We start from the raw sequence: 15,243 nt of genomic DNA, 5'->3' as shown, positions 1-15,243 counted from the left end.
GTTAATATTGATCCTAGATATTTGAAACTATCCACTTTGTCAAAAGTATTATTCGATATTTTAACGCATCCATGATTTGATGTATTACGATCCCGATGAATTTCCATAACGCTAGCGAGTCTTATAAGATTGTAATGTTACAGTTGAACAAAAGCGAAGTTTTTTTTTTTTTTTTTTTCAAAAGATAAGTAGTGATTATCGGGGCAAGTTCGTTAATGAAGTCAATTCGTTAATATCTTCACGGTTAACGGTGGCTATTAATATTACGTTTATTCATAAACGTACGTTTCGCGTAACACTGATATACAAACATCAAAACATTTAAGTTACATGTTGCATAAGCATCTAGGCGAATCTATGTAGATATTCTTAATTTTCACTATCAGAACAAATCCATTCATTAATAAATGCACATTTCGCGCTATCCTCTTTACTGTCTTTAGAAAAGATTATTTTATTTTATTTCTTCTTTTTCACTATATTTTAAAAGCGACACTGTAGCCTTAAAAAAAAACTTCATATGCACTCTTTTATATTTGGCATATTTAGAAGTTTGCGTTATTTACCTTACTTTTTTTCACTTATAAATTTCTTTCTATATGAAAATATATACGGAGGTCATTTCCCAGTTTTTGTGACTTACAAGTTTATTGGAGAGATCTCTTTACAGGCCTTCAATATAATTTCCTTGCTTTGCAATGACGGAATCCCAATGTCTGGGTAACTTCCGTATTCTATCAAGGACGCCATCTTTGTGAAGTTGTCGAATGGTTCGGGTAAATGGCTGCAGAAAACTTTTCCAGAAATGGAAACGTATACATTGTTTGAACTTTGGAAACATGTCGTAGTCTGGTAGACTGATGTTGGGACTACAGCGAACGTGAGGTAACATATTCCAACTGTATTTGCGAAGCTTTTGATGCACAGCATTAGCGACATGCGGACAGCGACTTTAAATCTGCTGAACCGCCAGATCGATCTCGATCAAATTTGTAACATGGATGAGGTTCAAGGCCGGGCTGGTTTTAGGCTATTCACTGGGATGGTAAAAGTGAGGGGGAGGGGGGAGTGGGTATAAAAAATAATTAAAACTTAATAGCTCCCGAACCACTCAACCGATCTTGATCAAATTTTCAACATAGATGAGGTTTAGGCCTGGGATTGTTTCTATCATTTTAAATTGACTGAGCAACGTATGGGGGGAGAAGGAGGGGGAGGTATATAAAAATCAATTTATATAAGACTGAAAGTGACTATTTTTGTAACATAATAAATCTTGAGCTATCCGACCGATCTCATTCAAAGTTTCAACATACATGAGATTCGGATTTGGAAATATTTTTGTAATTTCACTTTAACGGTAGATCCTAGGGAAGGGGGTGGGGAGAGGGACATGAATAAAAACTAATAAAACTAATAACTTTTGAACCACACAACCAATCTCGATCAAATTTTCAACATGTATAAGGGTCGAGCCTTGGGTGCTTTTTATCGTTTCACTATGACGAGCCACCATAGGGTAGAGGGAGGGGGAGATATATGTAAAAAAAAAAATAAAATAAAAATGACTGTCTTCGTGACTTCATCACTCTTGAACCACCCGACCAATCTCAATCAAATTTTCAACATGCATAAGGTTCGGATCTGGAAACATTTTTGTAATTTCACTTTAACGGTAGATCCTAGTGAAGGGGGAAGAGAGGGGAACGTATGAATACAAACTAATAAAACTAATAACTTTTGAACCACCCAACCAATCTCGATGAAATTTTCAACATGTATCAGGGTCGGACCTTGGGTGTTTTTTATCGTTTCAATATGACGAGCCGCCATAGGGTAGAGGGAGGGGGAGATATATGTAAAAAAAAAAAAAAAAAAAAAAAAAAAAAAAAAAGACTACTTTGTGACTTTATCACTCTTGAACCATCCGACCGATCTCAATCAAATTTTCAACATACATGAGTTTACGGGCAGGGATTACTTTAGGCTACTCACTTTGACGATGCAACGTAGGGGAAGGGGAAGGAGGAGAAATTTAAAAATGATCAAAATGACAAATATTAGTGTTGAATCCATAGTTTTCGGGATCGATGAGAGAAACAGTGACACTTCTGACGCTGTAACAATCTACATTCAACCCTGATAGTTGGGAGGGGGAAGTTGCAACGTAGAGGAGGGGAATAAACATTAAAAATGATCGGAAATGGCTAATATTAGTGTCGAATCCATAGTTTTAGGATTTGCTGAGATTAACAGTGACAATTTTGATGCCGTGTGCCGCAGCACGGTTTGAGGGGAGGAGGAGCTGTATATAATAATGATTGAAAATGACCAATATTAGTGTCTAATCCATAGTTTTCGGGATCATTATGATGAACAGAGACATTTCTGATCTGGTTTCAATCCAAAATCAGCTCCACAAGTTGAAGGAGGGGGAGAAAGAAATATATTAAAAATGGTCGAATATGTCCACTATCAGTAGAATTTATAGTTTTCTGGGTCGCTTAGATGAACAGTGATACTTTCGATCCCGTTTAAATTCAGATTCAAACCTTCAACTTGGTTGAGAGGGAGTAAAAGGTTTAAAAATGGTCGAAAATGACATATTAGTGCTGAATCCACATTTTTGAGGTCGCTCAGATGGACGGTGACACTTCCGATAACAATGGCCGCAACATGGGGAAGGGGGATATAATGATTCGAAATTAGTGTTGAATCTATAGTTTCTGGGATCGCCGAGATGAACAATGACACTTCTTATGGTGTTAATTCCAAATTCAGCCGCGCGTCTTCTGAGAGGGGGAGAGGGAAATGAAAAATAACCCATATTAGTGTCGAATCCATAGTTTCCTGGGTCACTGAGATGGTCGGTGACACATTCAATGCCGTACCGCACAACATGAAAGAAGAGGAGGGGATATATATATATATATATATATATATATATATAAATGTTCACAATTATCTGACACTAGTGTCTGATCCGTAGTTTTTAGGGTCGCTGAGGTGAAGAATGACACTTCTGATCCCGTTTGAAACCAAACTCAGCCCCGTAGCTTGGGAGATGGGGAGATAATAAAATGATCGAAAATGATTAATATTAGCGTCCAATACATGGTATTCGGGGTCGCCGAGGTGATCACCGATGCCGTTTAATTCGATGCCATTAAAAACGAAAACAGCATATTTCACGGGTACAGAACACATGAGATACGGAATTGTGCATTATATTTTCATTTCACCCAGCGAAGCGGGTATATACTAGTAAAACTTCATAACTTTGGAACCACCAAACCGATCTCATTCAAATTTTCAACATGGATGAACTTTGGACCTGGGATGACTTTTATCATTTTAGTTTGCGTTCCAATGTAGGGAGGGGGAGAGGGTGTATCAGACCACCAGTCTTAGGCATTTTTCTCAGCTTCTAGTGCACGTAGACGCTGGAAACAAAAAATCAATGACCAAATGGTACATGAAGAATCAAATGGTGATACTTCCATATCCAGTGGCGTAGCGGGAATTCACTAACGGGGGTCAACTCGAAAATTTTTAATGGAAAATGGTATCAATTTCGATTTTTTAGAAGTAATATTGAAAAAGAATTACCTTTTACGGGAAACACTTTTCGTTAAATTCTACGGTTTCGGATCTACGTCTGTTATTTGTTGTATTGCTACTATCAGACCACCCGGTAAACTCATTTTTCTGTTCGTAGTGCACGGAGACACTTCAAACAAAAATGAATGACTAAATCGTATCTGAAGAATAAAATGGTGATACTCCCATATCCAATGGCGTAGCGGGAATGCATCAAAGGGATCAACTCCAAAACTTTTAATGGAAACTGGTATCAATTTCGACTTCTTTGGAAGTATTACTGATAAAGAAACAACTTTTACGGGAAACACTTTTCGTCATATTCTACGGTTTGGTATCTACTTATGTTATTTGTTGTTGAATTATTACTTCACACCAATTGCCATCTCAGGCATTTTCCTTTGTTCATAGTTCACACAGACACTTCAAACAACAACAAAAAACAGAACGACCAAATCGTACGTGAAGAATCAATGGTGATACTTCTGTATCAATTGGCGTAGCGGGGATACATCCACGGTAGTCAACTTCAAAATTTCAAATGGAAATTGGTATCAATTTCGATTTCTTTGGAAGTATTATTGAAATAGAAACAACTTTAACGGGAAACACTTTTCGTTAAATTCTGCGGTTTGGGATCTACGTCTGTTATTTGAAGTTGAATTGCTACTATCAGTCCACCCGGCACAGGCATTTTTCTCTGTTCGTAGTGTACGTAGACACTTCAAAAAAAAAAAAAAAAAAAAAAAAAAAAAAAAAAAGGGATTCAAACTGGACCAGTAGTGTGCGTTGTGTATGCTGACATCTCCATTACTCTTGAAGGTTGCTACATCCGTCCACAGAATGTCCCGGTGGAAACATGGGTTTCCTGGCACTCATCCACTGACAAAACTAGACGGATATGTAAATCTTGTTCCCGGAGTTCCTGATTTAGATGAACATGGTCAAAATGGAGCACGTTGTTGAGCAGAATCCTCCAAATCGTCATGTTGCTTATCGCAGCATCCCTGGCGAATCATGTTTTCGAGATTTGGGGAACCACACGCACTGCAGCAAGGATGCCGGGAGACCGTTTATCCTAAACACGGCACCTGATCTGCTGACGTCTTTTGTGTTGAGGAGGGACCAAGTGCAAGAGACGAAACGCTTTCCTCGACTGCCCAGCACGATTGAGAAACCGTTGACCATATAGCCGCGCAGCCTCGAAATAATTCTCCCGACTTCACTCAATACTATTAACATATCAAAAGCTACGATATTCGAAAACATCGTTTGAGTTCCCTCAAGCACACGAAATAATAATCAATAGGAGCCGAAATCAACAAACATTCAACACTTTAGCTTTCAACTACAAACAACAAATATTTAACTGTTTTATATCAGAACTTTTTTTCCGTTTTCTTTTCTTCTTCTACTTTGTCAGATGGCACTTCATTAATGTATTTTTCGCTACTAATAACCATCATACAAAAATTTCTCCCTTTTCACTCCACCGTGCTCGTGGGTTTTCTCGGGGTTCTCCCGTTTCCTCCCACTTTCTTCATTCCACCATTTCACTCATCTCTCATAATCACCGTCTCCTTTAGCCTAACCGGCATAATCGTGGGACGTAAAACTCAAAGATTTCATTTCATTTTTTCCCTTTTCACTCCTTTTTGCTGCTTCTTTCCCTCTTGACCCCCGTCTTCACCTGTATCTCATTCTTATGTGCAGGTGTAGCTTTGGCGCACGACACTTTGAACTATTTACATGTAAAATTCAATTCTTTGTATGGATAGGCATGTTTATAAGGAACAAATGGCGACAGAATGAAATACAAAGTAATACTCTGTATTATAGGTTTACAAGTGTAGTGTTCTAGTATAAAATGATTACAAGTGATTTACGCCGGATATAATAAGTGAGTGTATATGAAAGATGGCACTATTAGATGTTATTTTCCACTGGAAGCATATTTTTGCACAATGTAAAAAACCTGTATTTTATATGTTCAAGTGCAACGTTACTAGAAAATAAACCATTACAAGTGCTATTGAAATTCGTACCATTGACAAAACCCATCCCTTTCCATCTTGGCTTGCGCAAATATCCCCGACTGCCGACAGACTTGTTCCTTTCGGACGCACTCCCGCGCTAACGTACGGACCCACCAGCTTTATTCTTCCCTGACCCGAGTAGATAGCATTCGTGTTTTAATGGCCACCTAACAAGGTTGGTTTGAGTTTTTGCACTATAATATTTAATTATTCATCCCTGTATTTTATCTATGCCAAGTTGAGACATTTTCATGTCGCCAAGGGAAACCTTTTAGGGGATAATAAGAAGGAAATTAGTGAAAGAATTATAAGTTTTAACAATTGTTTCTAGTGGTGCGCCAAAAGTAAATTTGTACGAATTCCTTTTCTCTCTCTGACTCTCTTCTTCACCTGTGTCTCAACGGTTTGCTTTAATTCTTCAGACTTCGATCCATCATCTTTTTATACATTTCTTTAAACTTATCCTCTACATCTTTCCTCTTGACTAATTCCTTTATATCTTCGCCTTCTCTTTTATTTTTACACATCCTTATTATTCCACTATCTACATTTCTGTACCGTTTTCTTCTGTTTCTTTCTCTCGTAACTTTATTTTCTATTCTTACCTGTTTACCAGATTTGCTTTGGACTTCTATTATTTGTATTCTTTCCTTCTATTATTGTTGACCTTGTACGTATTCCCTGACTCATACTAAGTATTCCGTTTCTACTACCTGTTTGTCGGTGTGTCGGTGTGTCTACAGACCTGATTCCTCTGTTATTGATTTTCTGGTTCAAGATTCTCGTGTTTAACCTCTGAATTTCGTTTTACCAATTAAATTCGATTAATTACTAGTGAACATATTTTCTTCTCTGTATTGGCTACCTGAATGGAGCTTAACATAAAATCTCCACTGAACTAAAATTTCGTTCATCTTCTAGATTCGTATTTGCTTCTGTTATCTAATTCTTCTGTAATTCAGTAAGGATGAAGATCTTATCTTCCTTCTGAATATCTTCATCAGGCAACTCATTGATTCTTCTTATGTATCTATTTGTATACCTTTTGGACAATAGTGTGCATAATGATTATATTCGTTGCAATTCCTACATTGTGCGCTCCTAGCTGTAACATTGATATCTAAAATGTTTTCCACATGCTAAACAACCATATTGATAACATCCATATTTTCCTGTGATTGTTTGAGAACGAAATCTATTGATTTTGTATAGTTTGTCCTGGTAGATATTTGTATCTTTCTTTGGTCTTTTGCGACATTCACTTGTAGCGACAAAAAATGCTTTTGTACACTGATTTAACAATGCACATCGCATAGGCATAGCAAATCATATAGCATTACTGCAAAGGGAAGTAACGATGTTTTGTGAATTTTATTCAAGAGTGGAAGAAGTGAATCTAGCTGTTCTCACTGTATTATTGATCTTCATTTGGGCCTAATTATCTGTTCTATACTAGCAGCCTGTGCTGAATGGATACAAAATCATTGAAAACATGGTCGTCCCTGCATCAGGAATCATAAATGTCGTAGTGCCGTAACAAGGCGGAAGGGTGGTGTAAGGGAGCACTGCCTCCCCCAATTTCAGAAGGGGACTTAACTGGTGTCCAACTTTTTGTTTTGCATAAATTAGTACCTAACTCAAGAGTGCTAAGCATTTTCCGAAAGTAAACCTGGAAATATAAACATGTGAATATTAGTTAACATTTTAGGGGAAAGGAGGTAGCCCCGGACATTTTAAAACATTGAACTGCCTCTTGGTAAAAAGATGTAAAATTGCCTCGAAATAAACCTGAAATATGGAATGTGAACTTTATTAACAAACTTAACATATCGACATAAATACTAAAATAATGAATTAAACAAATGGCAATACAGATCGCTAAATTTCACATATTTGGAATATTTGCGAGCACTAACGAATACGTAAGATATTCGTTTGAAAAACATGATATTTACACCTAGAAGGAACAACAAGAAATCCTACCCACGAAGCTAACAGTGGTAACATGTGTAATGGATATTCGTTGATTCAATTGAGGTGGTTTCATGAACCCAGCCATCGCAGGATTCACACTACACCCAGCCTTCATTGAACGTTTCACCACAAATTATACATTTAATGGGACTTTGCTGTTAATATTTTCTCGTTGTCCGTGTGGTGGTTCATTAGCTTCTTGTTACTTTGCTATTTCGTTTGCTGAAGTCACTTTTTCTTTTAATTTGCCTCTTATATGGTATCGAACTCTACCCAGGTTTGGTGCGTAACGCTAAACGCCACTTGCGATTTTCTGTCAATGATTATAACTGCTCACTAATGGAGAGCTCTTTACGAGAAGATTCTGATTTCTCGGTCATATGTGGAGAATATGGATTCGCTGCAGACGACAAAAAGAAGTATCCCCCTTTTCCTTCACCCCTAATGAAGTTGAACATTGTGGGTCTTCACAGGTAGGTCTAGTGTATCATCTTGCAACACGAATCAAGTTTGCGGACAGATAGTCGGGTTTGTAAATATCTGATGGTTCAGTGAATATATTCCGGTGCACGCAAATCTATTGAGCAATATCCATGCGACACCCGTTTCAATATGCCTCTGGAACAAGTTTAAAGCCGTAAATTAGTTTCAAATAAATAATTGCTAGCTTATTTTCAGATCGGTGTTATGGTTGCAACGACAGTAGCAACACCATGCGGCTTAGCTGTAATGCTTTTGCCTCTACCGAAGTCGATGGTGATAAGTAGCTTAAGATTAAAAGGTAAAATCTTCTTTCCTACAGCGGCCTAGGGTGGTGATTTAAAGGATATCTTTCTTACCTATCGTAGTTTTAGAAGATAGTATAGTTGTATCTCTCTGCTTATACGTGCTCCGGGGCAGGTAGTTATAGAAATATTCCTTTGCCTATTACAGCTTCAGAAGTTGGATTTAAGGAAATCTCCTTAACACAAAACGATTTCAGGAATAGTTTAGGAAGGTTAGCGATCAGCACTGGAACTTATTCTTCTGTCCACTTGAGGTCTTCTTTTATGGCTGTCCTCTGAAAAGAAAGTTCGTGAGGAGAAGGTTGGCCATCTTCAATTCCCTTCGGAACCAACTTTGCGTCTTTCTGGCATCCTCCTTCCACCGTCTGTTGGTGATTATGTTTTGAATAGAAAACACGTGCTCGTTAATGAAGCATGCTTTATAGTAGTTGCTTACACCTGAGGTACGGAACCTTACAGCCTCCACATCAGGAACATAATCAACAAGATTATTTGAAAAGTACAAATATTGTGGAAACATTTGTTAAAAAGGTTCTATTTTCATGGCAAAATCCTTGATACGTGCCATTAAGTAGGAACATAAGCCCGTAAAACTGCAAAATTCACTTTTGGTGGAATCTTGAATTCTGTATTTTTGGCTTTCTTGCAGAGATTTTAATAGAATTGCCTGATACTAAATATTCGAAAGCATTAAGCTCTGAGTAAAATAAATTTGTCTTAGGTGAAGCACAAAACTTGTTTAATTTTTAAAATAAAATTCCGATAGCTATAACTGAAAACTGTAGCCTCCCAGCACGATGTCATCGGCAAAAGATCTTATTCGTTAATCAATGTAAAATCATCCTAGTTGCAATTAAGAGAGCTTGCGTTGTAGTTTTATGACCCATCACCCATATGAGAATTTTGTAAGATTTTCTTGTGTGATTGACCTTGAAGATCATCATTCAGCGGTTTTTCGGATGGAGCAAGATTTGGAGAACACTGCCGATTTAGGGATTCTTATTTTGTGATTGTAGCCCCTATAATGTCCAATTCCGTCCAGAATGTATAAAAACATTTTTATATTTGTATAATAACTCATGAATGGCCTGTTTCTGCGACTGGTCTAGATTACGATTAATATCAAAAACATCAATTTTGAAAAATTTTATCTATTCTTCAAACAAATGACAACCTCCTCTTTTCCTGTACAATTTTTATTTTCTTCTATTTTGTACGCTTTCATTGCTGGAAAAGATTAATCCTGGCATGCCACAAGGTCCACCTCTGGCATATTTTTCCTTAAAGTTACAGGATAATTATTTGGATTGGAAATTACGTCATGTTGTTTACCTTGTCAAGGAAGTCGTAGAAAACGATACGAAGAAAGATGTATAATCTTCAATCTGTCTTTTTGCTATTACCGGAATAAATGCGAGGAAAAGTTGAACTAACGTAATGCGTTTGTCGACAAAAGAGCAAGCTTGTCTTTGCCTAAGTATATGAGTGGTGTGTTGTGATAAAATGTTTTCCTGGTTCTTTTCTGGTAATGTTGGATTCTTATGATTTTTAAATACAGATATAAGATTCTTTGTTAAATCGATTGTAACATAAGCGTTTAAGCAAGCCTAAACTAAAAATAATTGGAATACATGATTTCTTCCTCATACGAAAGTAATGAGAGAATGTAGTTTCTCAACTTTGAATGATACCATTACTACATATTTCAAGGTAATAATTTTATTTGATATCCCTTTAATCGCTGTTTTATGTGGTATTAATTGAACATCAGGAAGCAAATATTCAAAAGGCCAGATCAAAATGCGGGATCCGGTTTCCAGTAGCACTGTTCGTCTGCGTAATTTAGTGACTATTTATAGGCTTTGTTCTGTCATTAGAATTGCTTGATCTTTGACTCCTGAACAAGGGTCGGCCCTATTCGCTTTTTGGACGTTTAAAATAGGTAGAAGCACAGTACCTACGCGTTCTGCATATTGCGAAGTCCAGTATTTGGTCTTCTGTTGTGGATTTTGTTGGAGGTTTTGTGGTGTCCCCTGTTTTCCTCTATACTTCACCCCGTTCTAATAGTTTTTTTTTTTTCTCGTCGCTTATTCCCTTAATTCCTATTTCTATTTTGGTTATACAAACTGGTTTGTGCAGCTATTAAATAGGGCTCTGCCATTTTATTGGTCAGGGAAGAAAAATCATTTTAAAAAGGAATTTACTGCTGGTGTGCAGATTCTACGACGTTGAGGTTAGACTTCTGATCTTCTTTTAGTTGTGGTGGTGATATTGAAGTATGTAATGGCGGAGCAGGAGGATTATATTGAAAAAATAGGATTTGGCTAGTTACTGCAAATTTGACATTAATTTTATCCTGTAATGATTCAAGAGACTGAGGTAGTATATTTATGCATATACAAATACAGTGCGCCAATATATAACGAATTGAGTTATTTTGCAAGAGAGAAATGAAAACTACACCGAAAGCAAATATGTCTATGAGCTTCTTCGTGGCTAAGTGGTTATCGTGCTCGCCTTTGGAGTGGGTGGCCCGGGTTCGATTCTCGGTGGGAGCTCATGTTGCTCGGATTCCACGTTAATCAGTAGGTCCCGTTTCATATAGCTTTGTTGCTTAAAGGTATGTTAAACTCAAAATCAACTCAACTGATAGTATATGTCTATCAAGTGGCTAGCGCAATTGTCAATAGTTGAGCAGTAACAGAGTTACACATTAATATTATTTTTTATTACTGTTACTATTATAATAATTACTATTATTAATGAATAGAATGTTGCAATTAAGTTTTGTTCCCTGAAGTTGGGAAGTCAACTACGAAATCTCATAGGTAGCTATATAATGCTTATTTGAAACATTTAGTAGCATTTGAGTTTCGCAATAGTTCGTAAGGGCAGTGAGTCTTTGAAGCAAGCCGGTAGGACAGAAAACCGAGAGAACAATGGTGCACATGTAGAAGCCAGGGATCAAGTTTTGTTGGTCACTAATTTTGGATTCCAACGATCTCGCTATTCTCTCATTAAATTAACAGTTGAATTTCGTGGGAGCAAATATATGGATTTCATGGAGAGATCGAAGTAAAAAAAATCTGTAAGAGTACTGTAAATATGTGAAGACAGACGGATAAAAAAAGTTGTCAAAAAAGTGAATGCACAGATTATTGCTAATCATTCGCGTTAAAATTGAAAACATTGCGTATTAGCATAAGCTATGGTTTGTTTCATAGTTACTACGGATAAAATAGTAAAATAAATAAATTGATTCGATTAGACAAATATATTATAATATTCCAGAGCAATAGAAACTTTAAGTGATACAAGATTACGACGTTCAATAGTATATTAGTCATAGTATATGAACTAATAGTATATTAGTTCAATAGTATAATAGTATATTTGTGTGTTGTTGCTAAGTGTTAATGCAAGTAACATGATAATGTCTTACATTTTAAAATCTTTCCTTTGTCAATTTTAAACTTACTGCCTGTTTCATTTTATTGTTTTATATTGTATCTTGTTTTGCAGTATTCTTGCCCTTTAGTACTCCATTTTCGACGTTATAACAAAAATATTAAATTAGATGGTACGAATAGTTGAGTTAAGTTGATTTTTTGTTTAACGTCCCTTTCAGTAGCGAGGCTATATGAGACGGGACCTACTGATTAAAATGGAATCCGAATCACATGAGCTCCAGCCGGGAACCCGGGTCTCCCACCTGGTATGAATAATGTATCTTGTTTCGGTGTTTCTTGTAGGCATATAATATTGTTCTCCCGCTGGCTTTGTAGCTGGCACGTGCCTCTTTGGTCACATTGTCTCATGGAAGCAATTATAAAATCTGAACTATTATAGTGGTTCGGATTCCACCTTGAACTATAGGTCTTCGTCTCATACAGCCTCGGTGCAAAAAGAAACAATAACCTTCAAACACACAAACAGATATAACCCTACTTTAGTCTCGCCATTCCATTTCAAAGTGAAATGAAATCTTACAGTTTAACATCCCACGATTGTGACCGTTAGGTTAAGGGAAGAGATGACTAAGGCAAGTGAATGATGATGGAAGAATTAGTGGAATGAGAATGTGGAAGGAAATGGGGTTACTCCGAGAAAATCCATGGAAACGATGTTGTCCACCACAAACTAACTTTTCCGGGGGATTGAATCAAGGCGTTATTCAATTCGAAATGAAATGAAATGTCTAGTTTTACATCCCTTGGTTATACTCTATAGCTTATAATAGACGTGTGATTAATGAGAGTGATTGATTATGAAATAACTGGTGTAAGGGAAATGTGGAAGGAAATTGGAGGACCCAAGAAAGTCAACAGCATTAATCCATGTGTTTCATTTGTTACAAAGTTAACTAGTGTTTAAAGCAATTGCTCTAATTGCATTGCTCAAATTTACTCACTGAACTCGCATTTCACACATTTTACACACAATATCTTTGTTTGTTTGTTAGTGTCTTCGTTTGTTACATTTACTCGTTTTGCAAATGCCCAGTTGGTTTGGGTGCTCACTTGTACGTAACCAGTCAAGGTCGAGATACTGCATTCTGGTGCTTCTGGAAATTTAGCTGTCTCGATGACCCAACTTTTGGGAGCGTATCATGAAAATAGCTCCATTAATAAAGCAGATATGAGTGCATACTCGGTTTTCCTATGGCCCAGCTCGCATACGCCTTTTGTAGGGTAGAAAAACAGGAGTGTGTGTGTGTGTGTGTGTGAGAGAGAGAGAGAGAGAGAGAGAGGGGGGGGGAGGGAGGGAGAGACTTTATATATCATAACGAAAGTTCAAGTTGATTTTACATTATTTACTGCTCTGTACAAGGAGGTGAAATCTACTGACTGAAGTTCAGAGGAAAAAAAGAATATTGGCCGTAGACAACAATCGGTGGGCAGCAATCAGCGAGAAGTAATTACATTGAGGACATATGGGAGAAGGGAGAAACATAGATGCTGAAAACAGTAAACGACAGTAAATGTAGAAAATACAATAAAAAACGAGGATGATGGGCTTTACAATACTCCGAGATGAGTACAAAGAAGTTAAATTCGAGGTGAAGCAGCCGAGGCAGATAATATACCAATCAAATTCATTGATAATATAGGGAAGAAGACAAAAAAAGAATTGTCCCGATCCATTTCTGTAATGAAATATATGAAACGGAAGAATGGGCAAAAGATTTCTTGGAGATGACAATATTAGAAGCAGTCAAGAAATAGTATTAGAAAGATAAAAGGACCACAGAACTATTAGTTTCACGCTGATGCGCCAAAAAATTATACTTCAGATTATATACTTATGAGTAATTCAATCTGGATAATAGCACATAGCGTCCTTTTTGCCTTGATGACGGAAGCAATTCGGCGTAGCATGGACTTCGCAAGACATCGGAAGCGTTGGGGAACCATACTGATAAATGATTGCTACACATAGCCTCCTATAATCCACGAAGATTGGTCAGAGCAGGGTCTTGATCACGTAAATCATTCTCGACAGCATCTCAGATATGCTGAATGCGACTAAGGTCGGAACACCTCTGAGGCCAGACAAGCATCTTCACCTCCGTGTAGTGCTCATCGAACCAGTCAGCTACGACTCGAGAGCGATTGACTGGAGCATTATCTTGCTGTAGATACAGGTCGACTGCAGCGTGTTGAGAGGCAAACGAAGGGGTGAAACATAATCTGCCAGCAGATTCCTGTAGCATTCGCTCGTGACGGACGTTGTCAGATGTACTATGGATCCCCTATCATCCCACGTGAACAATTCCCACACAAGAATACCAGCAACACTGGTGTAAACTGCATCCTGATGGCAAGAGGGATCCATTGCCTGGTACCCATATCTGGCCATCGGTGTGTACTTCGACTCATCTGTCATGCTTCGAGTGTCCTTTGCCCAAGTCTGCCGTTTTGCCTTGTGCCGAGTGTTGAGCAGAAATACCCTAGCGAGCCACTTGCTTCTGTACCTCATGGCGAGGAAATGGTTCTGGATAGCATGGCTGCTTACATGTCGCTGTTGTTTCGTATTGAACTGACGAGTGATCTGCTGCACTGTAGTCTGTCTATCCGCTCTTACCATCCGAGCTAGCCGACGGCGACCCTTGTGTTGTACAGCACGTGACAGTTGACTCTGGCAGCGGTGGTTTTGCTCGAATGCACGTACTCAAGGTACAGTTTGGTTACGCTAGAGTGACAATGTTTGACCCCAAAAATCTGGTCGCGAGGAAATGCACTGCTTCGTTGAGTTGAGTTGATTTTGACTTTAAGGTCCCGTTCAGCAGCGAGACTATATGAGACGCGGATCTACTCATTAACGTCAAATCCGAACCACATAAGCTCCCGCCGGGAATCAAACCCGGTTTCCACGCCAAAGGCTCGTACGCTAACAGCTTAACCACGAAGGAGTTCTGCACTGCTTCATGTGTTATCCATTCTGTAGTCCCTTTTGCTCACATAGCTCGTACGAAATTTGACGTAATCACTGTTACATGCTACGCTGTCCTGTTACATTCACTGCGACGATCACAACGGCACTTCCCCACAATAGCAGCTATCACTAATTTAATTGCACGTTAGTGTATATTGTATAATATATATGATATTGTATTTGTTTAATTATGTATTATAATTGAACAGAAAGCTGTACAGAAACACAAATGAGGAAGTTGAGGAGAAACGGTTTTGGTTTATGAAAGATATGGACACAAGAAATGCTAGTAGCTTATTAAAAGTAATCGGTGAAAAGCTTATAAAAACGGAAAAATACTTGTAAGTTGTGTAAATTGATCAAGCAGTTTTTGATCGGATCCGTTGGTGGAGGTTTCGAAGAAAGTTGGGTTG

General features: G+C 37.8%; 1 protein-coding gene across 4 annotated transcripts in view; it reads right to left on the bottom strand.

The window, feature by feature from the left end:
- Nucleotides 1–15,243, bottom strand: part of LOC145671309 (DNA-directed RNA polymerase I subunit RPA1-like) — a 267,751-nt gene that overhangs the window by 188,517 nt on the left and 63,991 nt on the right. The window lies entirely within an intron of this gene.

The sequence above is a fragment of the Thermobia domestica genome, chromosome 15 (genome assembly GCF_964235325.1).
Source record: "Thermobia domestica chromosome 15, izTheDome1.hap1.1, whole genome shotgun sequence".
Classification (NCBI taxonomy): Eukaryota; Metazoa; Arthropoda; class Insecta; order Zygentoma; family Lepismatidae; genus Thermobia; species Thermobia domestica.
This window is presented reverse-complemented; position numbering and strand designations above follow the sequence as displayed.